Source organism: Triticum dicoccoides, chromosome 3B (genome assembly GCF_002162155.2).
Source record: "Triticum dicoccoides isolate Atlit2015 ecotype Zavitan chromosome 3B, WEW_v2.0, whole genome shotgun sequence".
In the NCBI taxonomy this organism is placed as follows: Eukaryota; Viridiplantae; Streptophyta; class Magnoliopsida; order Poales; family Poaceae; genus Triticum; species Triticum dicoccoides.
This window is the reverse complement of record NC_041385.1, coordinates 791,488,561-791,497,813: the sequence shown is the minus strand read 5'-3', so window position 1 is coordinate 791,497,813 and position 9,253 is coordinate 791,488,561.

The following is a 9,253-nucleotide window of genomic DNA, read 5'->3' as shown; positions in this document are numbered from 1 at the left end:
TCCCATCGCTTCTTACCTTAAGCTTCGTCGTGATGTAGATAAATTCACTATTCTTAGCGATTCACAAGATGCTCATTTTCACACAAATGTCCAAGCCGGCATTTTCACCACTATAGTCATTCCTAAAGGTTTATCTCTCCATTGGTGCATCGACTTAGAGCATATCTGCACTCATCCGGCGAAATATCCGGGAGCTATTGAGCTCATTGAGTCCTCAAATCTTGCTGCACCATTTGAATTCCAACATGATTTTAACCATGCTGCAATTCATCAATTCTATGCCACTTGTTACTTTGGTCCCAATAAAACTGTCACTTGGATGACCTCCGAGACCATGCTCGCGGCATCTTATGCTCAATTTGTTGCTGCTCTTGGTTTTCCTGACATAGGGTTCAAAATCCATAAGGATGACCCTAACCATAGGCCCAAGGGCATAGAGGTCTGTGCGGATCTTCTCAAGCCCATTAGTGAAATGTCTAATGAGGAGAAACAAAAGGGCCTGAACCAAGTTTCAATTTGGCTCTCACCCTTCTACATCATTTTTCAGTGTGTTACTCGCACCATTTATCCCAAGATGGGTGACAAGGGGTCATGTAACAGCTACTGCATTGATCTCATGCATCGCCTCTATGCGTCTCCCAAAGGGAAGATAAATATCCCTCATTTTCTGTGGCATGAGATCCGTCTGGCTTGTTTTCAACACAAGCGAGCCTTTCCTCATGCCCCCTTTCTTCACGCATTTATCGAGAGTGTTGCTCCGTTTCCCATTGCCCGCACTCACTTGCATGAACGTTGGGTCATTCCATCTCACATGGCGGATGATTGGGTTCCCAAGGACTCTTTTGCTCCTGCTCGTCGTACCCCGGCTAGTGTTCCTTCTTCCGCCACTCGGTCTACTTCTTCCGGCTCTGCACCTTTTGGTCACATCTCTCGTTTTCTTGGGAAGGCTCACTCTGCCATGATGAAGATGTTTACCTTTCATTGCACCCAAAACCACACCGTTGTCACACGCTTGGTTACTTGCAAGAATGCTCTGAAGGCTCGTCTACGAGACTCCAAATTTTACGATGTGAGTGACAATGAACGTCTTCCTGATGCTCCACCTTCTGATTTCGGTTTTCCTTTGGCTCCCGAGTGGGCTGACTTCCTTGATGAGGCTGGTGGTAGTGGTGCTCGTGACAATGATGACGATGATGCTCTTTGATGTTGCTCTGATTCCTCCCTTTTGGGTATTTGCTGCCAAGGGGGAGTAGGCACTTATTTATGTAATGTGATGATGCTATGTTATTAACTTGTTATCAAACTCATGTTATGTTATCAAACTCATGCTATGTTAGTAGCCTACCTGTTATTTATGTTATATGCTATGAGTGTTGAAGCTTTGGAGATTGATTCTCCCGTGTATTGAGTTCCGGTGGTGTTGTTATCATATTGAGGGGGAGCCCCTCTCATGCTTATCTATTAGTTATTGCACATCCTGAGGGGGAGCTCCACATCATATCCTTCAATACTAAATGTTTTTTAGTTCTTTCGATATTCAAAGATTATCCAAAAAAAGTGCATGTATGTTGTCATCAACTACCAAAAAGGGGGAGATTGAAAGTGCAATCATGCCCTTAATCATATTTTGATGTTGATGACAACATGCATTTTCGGGACTAATCATGTTTATCAAGTATATCTCAGGATTATATTTCAAGTGCTATGTGTGTGGATCATGACTACAAACAAAGGGGTATATATTACACAAGAGCGGATTATACAAGTCAAATGGCTTTGGCCCCTTCTTTCGATTTGTTCTTGAGTATAGGGATCCCGCACTATTAAGAGGGGATCGTTGGGTAACCTGAAAGACTTGCTCAAAATCCACAAGACACTTCTTCTATCATCTCTTAGTTTTCACCATGTGTGCACGGTCTCTTTGTGTTCTTGAATCAGTTGGACCAGCCTTCACAACTGATCGGACATCCGGCGCCCACCGGATGACCGGTACTTCTCAACAGAACACTTATTAGCGCATGTCCGATCTCTCCGGATGACCGGTCGCTAGATGTCCGGTTTCTCCGGATGTCCGGTACATCTAAACGGAACACATATTAATGGATTTCCGGTTTCTCCGGACGTCCGGTCAGCGGCCGACCGCTACTCTCCGGACGTCCGCTACCTGTGTTGTTTTCGTGGTCAGATTTATACTCCAGTGAGCGAACGACCGGCTGGCCGGCCGGACGTTCGGTCCGATCTGTGTCACCGGTCGTCCGGTACCCACCGGACGTCCGGCAGCTCCTGTGCCTTAAGTGGCCAAACGGCTAGCTTTTCACCACCACCATATATAGCCTTCTTCCCCCATGGGATAGGGTTGACCACTCACTTTGATCAAACCCTAGTACACATTACACTCTCGCTCTGACTCCTTCACACCAACTCTTAGATCCCAAAGGGATTTGAGAGCATTTGAGAGGAGTTGTCCGATCAAGTGATAGATCCACTCCTTCCCCTTCTTTGCTCCCAAGGAATTCGTGACTAGAGCAAGTCTTGAGCTTTTCCCCATCGATCTTGTTACTCTTGGAGGTTGGAGACTCCTAGGCGGTAGGAGTCTTTCGGAGAGGAATCGACCTTTGTGATTACCCCCGGAAAAGTTTGTGAGGGTTTGGAGACCACCCCAAGGTCTACCACTAGTGGTTGAGAAACGCCTTCATGGTGTTGTATCAAAGGGATAATAGGGTGAGCCTTCGTGGCGTTGGTGTGCCTTCGTGGTAACATCCACCTCTCTAACGGTGACGTAGCTTCCCTCCAAGGAAGTGAACATCGGCATACATCCTCGTCTCCCGGAGTTGCGGTTCCTAACCCTAACTCTCTACTTGTGGTTGCTTGTCTCTTAGCACTTACTTATATCATATTGTGCTTGTTTACTTACATACTTGTGTTTCTTGTTTATCTTACTTAACACTTAATACTACACTTACAATTGTTAGGCTCACTTTCATATTCCGCATTAGTGCCTAAAATTGCTAAGTAACAATTAAAATTTGTAATTGTACCTATTCACCCCCCCTCTAGGTCCATCTCAATCCTTTCACCTACTCCGAGATTGTAAAGGATAATCGGACAATCATGGAAGATCAGTTTCAAATATTCAAGGAGGCTTGCGAGGCCGAAGCTGCCAAAAAAAGTCTAAGTACATGAAGGGGCTTCAAGACAGGAACATTGGGAGCCACCACCTCGAAAGCCGTGGTTACGGCGGAAAGAGGTCCAAATGGGCTAGGGAGGACGCGAAAGCCGCGAGTCTGGGCATCCCAGACCCCTTGGGGGAGTTCACCGTCCCGTAGGAGCGTGACGTCCTCAGGGACCCGCACCGTTGGGACCTAGTGAAGAAGGTTTACGAGACAAAACCGGTCATTACGGAGTTCATGAGACTGCTAGTAATTTTAGTTTCTAATCAATTCGACTGCACACATTAGTCATATTTCTAAATGATCCTTGTGCCTTTTGCAGAGAGAGCGGCACAGGATTGCGGCCAAAAGCGACTCGCCGTCTGAGGCATTGGCGAGGCCCAAGTGGGACACTCCATTCAACCGGGCGTTGAACATATTGAAACAATAACCAGTGGACATTCGACCATCGCATGGATGCGTGCACGGTGTCGGAGACGGCGCCACGTGGAAGAAGTACTACCGTGAGACCACGGAGGAGAGAAAGGAAAGACGAAGGTTAACTGAAGAAAACATCAACAAGAAGGTTGAGATTGCGGTTGAGAAGAAATCATCTCAAACAGTTGCAACAGCGGTAGCTGCCGCAAAACAGGAGGTTCAGATTTGTCTACTTCCTTGGTTCCAGCCGTTTTCACTTGGTCAAGGCAAAATCCAGAAACAAATGCAGAGGACTTTCCCCTTGTTGACTTCTTGGGGAGCAGCTCGACTAGCGTTGCACCAGCACCTGCTCCCGCACCGGCTCCCGCACCGGCTCCCACACCGGACGTGCTCGGCGGTGCTTCGTCTTTGGCTGAGCTCGACGCCCTCACGGTATCTGTCACACCGCCCCCCTTCAATATAAATGCATAATCTCCTGTTTTCGTTGCCTTTCGGATGTCTCACATCGCAGACTTTTCTTTGTAGGCCGACGAAACCACGTGCACCATATTGTACACCATCGGCGACCAGAAGGTGGACGTGGAGAAGGCGACGATAATGGAGCCGAAGGAACCATTGTTCCACAGCCAGCCGATCCCCCCGAACGTCTTCAAGGTTTCCGTGGCCAGTGTCAAACCAGGCGACGAGAATTTGCCTCCTCTAATACTAGTGGGGGATGACAACGAGACCCCGCGGCGGCTTGGTGATTGTTGCAATGGGTGGGTCCTATTGTGGCCAAAGATTCTGCTTTGTTTGGAGGTGGCCGGGAGCACACCCATGAGCACGCAGCCTCAGCAAGGTATGAACATCAACGCCCCACATACCCAATTAGCATCGGGTGTCGGGTTGGGTGATAGCGGACGGGGTAAGGAGGAGGCTCCATTAGTCGCTGATGACGTCGCCATGGATGAGGATGAGGATGACGATGGCGCTAAATAGTATGTCTATACTGGCGCCTCCTCAGAGTTTGAGCGTCATGAGTTGGTTCCTGAATTGCCGTCTCAACGTATTATGGATGACCTTCCGGTAGGAAAGAAATCTAGGAAGAGAGCGAGGAAATGCAAAAAAGTTGATTCTATGATCCAGCCAGCTCAGCAGCCTTGGCTTCAGGACCGTATAGATATCCCCGATGCAGATAAATGGCATATCCCGGTCAACCAATCCTACCTGCAACAGCGCTACGGGCCTGATTCGGCGATCTAAGGAGACTTCATGACGATGTGCTGCGGATAGAGAAAGGCATCATCGCCTCAAAAGATCCAGGATACCCACTCTACGTGGTTAACGTTCCGCGGCAAATGTCGTATGTCGACGGCTTCCCCGCGGATAAGTTCTTCCTCCGATTCGATTACATATTCGACATGTTTCATGTGTAGAAGCTGGATTTTACGTTTGTCCGCCTTTATGCCTTGCACATGAACTACATCATCGGGGTTGAGCAGATACCTCATATCTGTGTCGCTGACCCGTACTACATGCATGAGGGCTTCTTGGGAGTCTGCGCAAAGCACGGTGAATACGCGAGGGATTACATCGCCAGTTTCATGCTCGCCAATAAGGACAAGGAGGCGATTCTCGTGCCTTATCATCCCGTGGAAGTCATCCGTGCTGCTATCCTTCCTTCGATTTCAATCATTCATTTGCATGGTGGAGGCTGATTAATTTGAGGTGTACTTATTTTGTGCAGCGGCGGGCGCCCCGTCCTCATCATCCTCTACCCCCGATTCTCCCACGCTCTTTACTTGGACTTGTCGAAGAACATTCACAAAAAGTATTACACCCACATCAAGGATGTTCTCGACAGTGCTATGTTTTACTACCAAGCAAGGGGTGGAGAGGTCAGGGACAAGAAGAGAAGGGGCGGCAGGGTCGCCTTCAGCCATAAGACCGACTTCTGCTGCATCCAGCAATCGAACAATTCTCTTAATGATGGATGCTATATCCTACACCACATGCTGGAGTACAGACGGGATCACCAGAACCTTCGCATGTCACCTAGTTCTGGTGATGCCCATATTCTGCAATGGGCAAAGGACATAGGAGATATCGAGGATCATCGACTTCGAGCTGAGTTCTATAACATCCAGCACGAACTTGCCCAAATCATCATGAAGGAGGTCGTCGGAAAAACAGGGATGTTCTACGGAGAAGGACAAATGTCGCGGGAAAACGTCCGAACATGGATAGCCTCTCAGCGTCTCGACATGAAGCCTTTCACTAAGCTCGGGGACTATCTCCCTGACATGGATGGATGGCACAACATGGTGGAGTGATTTATGACAAAACTTTGAGTTATGCACGGTGAAACTTTATTTGTGATGTAATTAAACCGTCCTCCTCCTCAACTAGCAAAGATCACTCCAGTTAGGGCATTTTGGGTATGATGAAATTTGTTATTTATGCTTATGATATGTTGTTTCTATTTTTGCCAAGTCTATCTCTTTCTATTGCTCAACTATATGTGTTGCATATCATCGACTCATGTGACGATGCAGGTGCATAGATCATAGATGGCGAAGAAGTGCTACGCCAGGAGTATATATACGACGAGTGGCCGGAGTGTCAGGCCCAGGTGTACCAGTTTCCGGTATCCGAGCGACAGGCAGTAGTTAGTTTAGGTTCACGCTAATGCGAGAGAGGGATACGAACTCATGTACTCAAAGTGATAGCTCTTCTCGCGTATATCATTGTTTAGATGGATGATGATGTATTTGCAAGTAATCGAGACTTGTATCGCTATTTTCGAGATGATGATGAGAGACCACTTTGTGTTGGATGATGATTATGATGATGACATGATTTGATGAGACTAATTGTATGTATATGCTATGATTACATTTATATGTGTATGATATGCTAAAGATTATTGTATAAAGCCTATTCAAATACAAAACAAATATGGAGAGAAAAAACTAATAAAAAGAGTAGTAGCGAGGGGGGGGGGAATTTAGCAGCAGCACCGCCTTACCAGTAGCGCTTCCCTGTAAACAGCTGAGGGAGTCCTAGATTAGGGGGTGTCCGGATAGCCGAACTATCATCGTTGGCCGGACTCCCGGACTATGAAGATACAAGATTGAAGACTTCGTCCCGTGTCCGGATGGGACTCTCCTTGGCATGGAAGGCAAGCTTGGCGATACAGATATGTAGATCTCCTGCCATTATAACCGACTCTGTGTAACCCTAACCCTCTTCGGTGCCTATATAAACCGGAGGGTTTTAGTCCATAGGACGAACAACAATCATACCATAGGCTAGCTTCTAGGGTTTAGCCTATTTGATCTCGTGGTAGATCTACTCTTGTACTACCCATATCATCAGTATTAATCAAGCAGGAGTAGGGTTTTACCTCCATCGAGAGGGCCCGAACCTGGGTAAAAACATCGTGTCCCTTGTCTCCTGTTACCATACGCCTAGACGCATAGTTCGGGACCCCCTACCCGAGATCGGCCGGTTTTGACACCGACATTGGTGCTTTCATTGAGAGTTTCTCTGTGTCGTTACCTTTAGGCCCGATGACTCCTTCGATCATCAACAACGACGCGGTCCAGGGTGAGACTTTTCTCCCCGGACAGATCTTCGTATTCAGCGGCTTTGCACTGCAGGCCAATTCACTTGGCCATCTGGAGCAGATCGAAAGCTACGCCCGTGGCCATCAGGTCAGATTTGGGAGTTTGAACTACACGGCTAACATCCGCAGAGACTTGATCTTCGACGGATTCGAGCCACAGCCAAACGCGCCGCATTGTCTCGATGGGTATGAACTAGCTCTGCCACCGAACAGTGCCCTCGAGGACGCACCAGCGTTCGCTCCGAGCTAAGCGACTTCGCCGATCGAGGACGAGTGGCTGGACACCACCTCGGGGGCTACGATCTCTACAGTGATTGAGCCGAACACCATCCCTGTACTTTGCAAAGACCATGACTTCGAGGTGCCGGACTCCTCTCCGGACTCCGAACCTCCCGTGCCCCTGCCAATCAAATCCGATTGGGTGCCGGTTATGCAGTTCACTGCCGCGGACATCTTTCAGCACTCGCCCTTTGGCGACATCCTGAATTCGCTAAAGTCTCTCTCTTTATCAAGAGAGGCCTGGCTGGACTATGGTCAGGAAGGTTGGGATGAGGACGACGAAGAAATTCAACGCCCACCCACCACCCACTTTGTAGCCACTGTCGATGATTTAACCGACATGCTCGACTTCAACTCTGAAGACATCGACGGTATGGACGACGATGCAGGAGACAACCAAGAACCAGCGCCTACAAGGCACTGGAAGGCCACCTCGTCATACAACATATACATGGTGGACATCCCAAAAGATGGGAATGGCAATGGAACAGCGGAGAATGACCTCTCCAAGAAACAGCCCAAGCGCCAACGTTAGCGGCGCCGCTCTAAATCCCGCCACAGCAAAAATGGTGATTCCAGCACGGGAGATAATAACACCCCGAACAGTGCCGAAGACAACCCCCTCTAGCAGGATTCAGCACAGGAGGAGGGAGAAGCCAGCCCTCATGATAGAGTGGCAGACAGAGAGGTAGAGGACGATAATTATATGCCTCCCTCCGAAGACGAAGCAAGCCTCGACGACAACGAATTTGTCATGCCCGAGGATCCCGTCGAACAAGAGTGTTTCAAGCGAAGGCTTATGGCCACGGCAAGCAGCCTCGAGAAAAAGCAGCAGCAGCTTAGAGCTGACCAAGACTTGCTAGCTGACAGATGGACCGAAGTCCTTGCAGCCGAAGAGTACAAACTCGATCGCCCCTCCAAGAGCTACCCAAAACGCAGGCTGCTACCCCAATTAGAGGAGGAAGGACCCAAACCTACATCACCAGCGCATGACGCGGCCGCCTGGCCACCTCATGGCCGCGACAGAGAGGCCTCTAGGCCCTCCACTAAATCCGCACCCCGGCATCGCTCGATAAGTACAAAGCCACGGGGAAATGCGCCAGACTTGCGAAACATATTGGAGGACAAGGCAAGGCAAATAAGATCGATCTACGGATCACGTGGGAGCCCCATGACACGTGATGACAACCGTCACGCCAGATACAACAATTCCGACCGGGCCGAACATAGTAGACAAAGCTCATTTGAGCTGCATCGTGATATAGCCCAATACAGAGGCGCCGCACACCCACTATGCTTCACAAACGAAGTAATGGATCATCAAATCCCCGAGGGTTTCAAACCCGTAAACATTGAATCATACGACGGCACAACAGATCCTGCGGTTTGGATCGAGTACTATCTCCTTCACATCCACATGCGCCGCGGTGATGATCTACACGCCATCAAATACCTCCCACTCAAGCTTAAAGGACCAGCTCGGCATTGGCTCAACAACTTGCCAGCAGAATCTATTGGTTGTTGGGAAGACCTGGAAGCCGCATTCCTTGATAACTTCCAGGGCACATATGTGCGACCACCAGACGCCGATGACCTAAGCCACATAATTCAGCAGCCAGATGAATCGGCCAGACAATTCTGGACACGGTTCTTAACCAAGAAAAATCAAATCGTTGACTGTCCGGATGCAGAGGCCCTCGTAGCCTTCAAACATAACATCCGCAATGAGTGGCTTGCCCGGCACCTAGGACAAGAAAAGCCGAAATCCATGGCAGCCCTC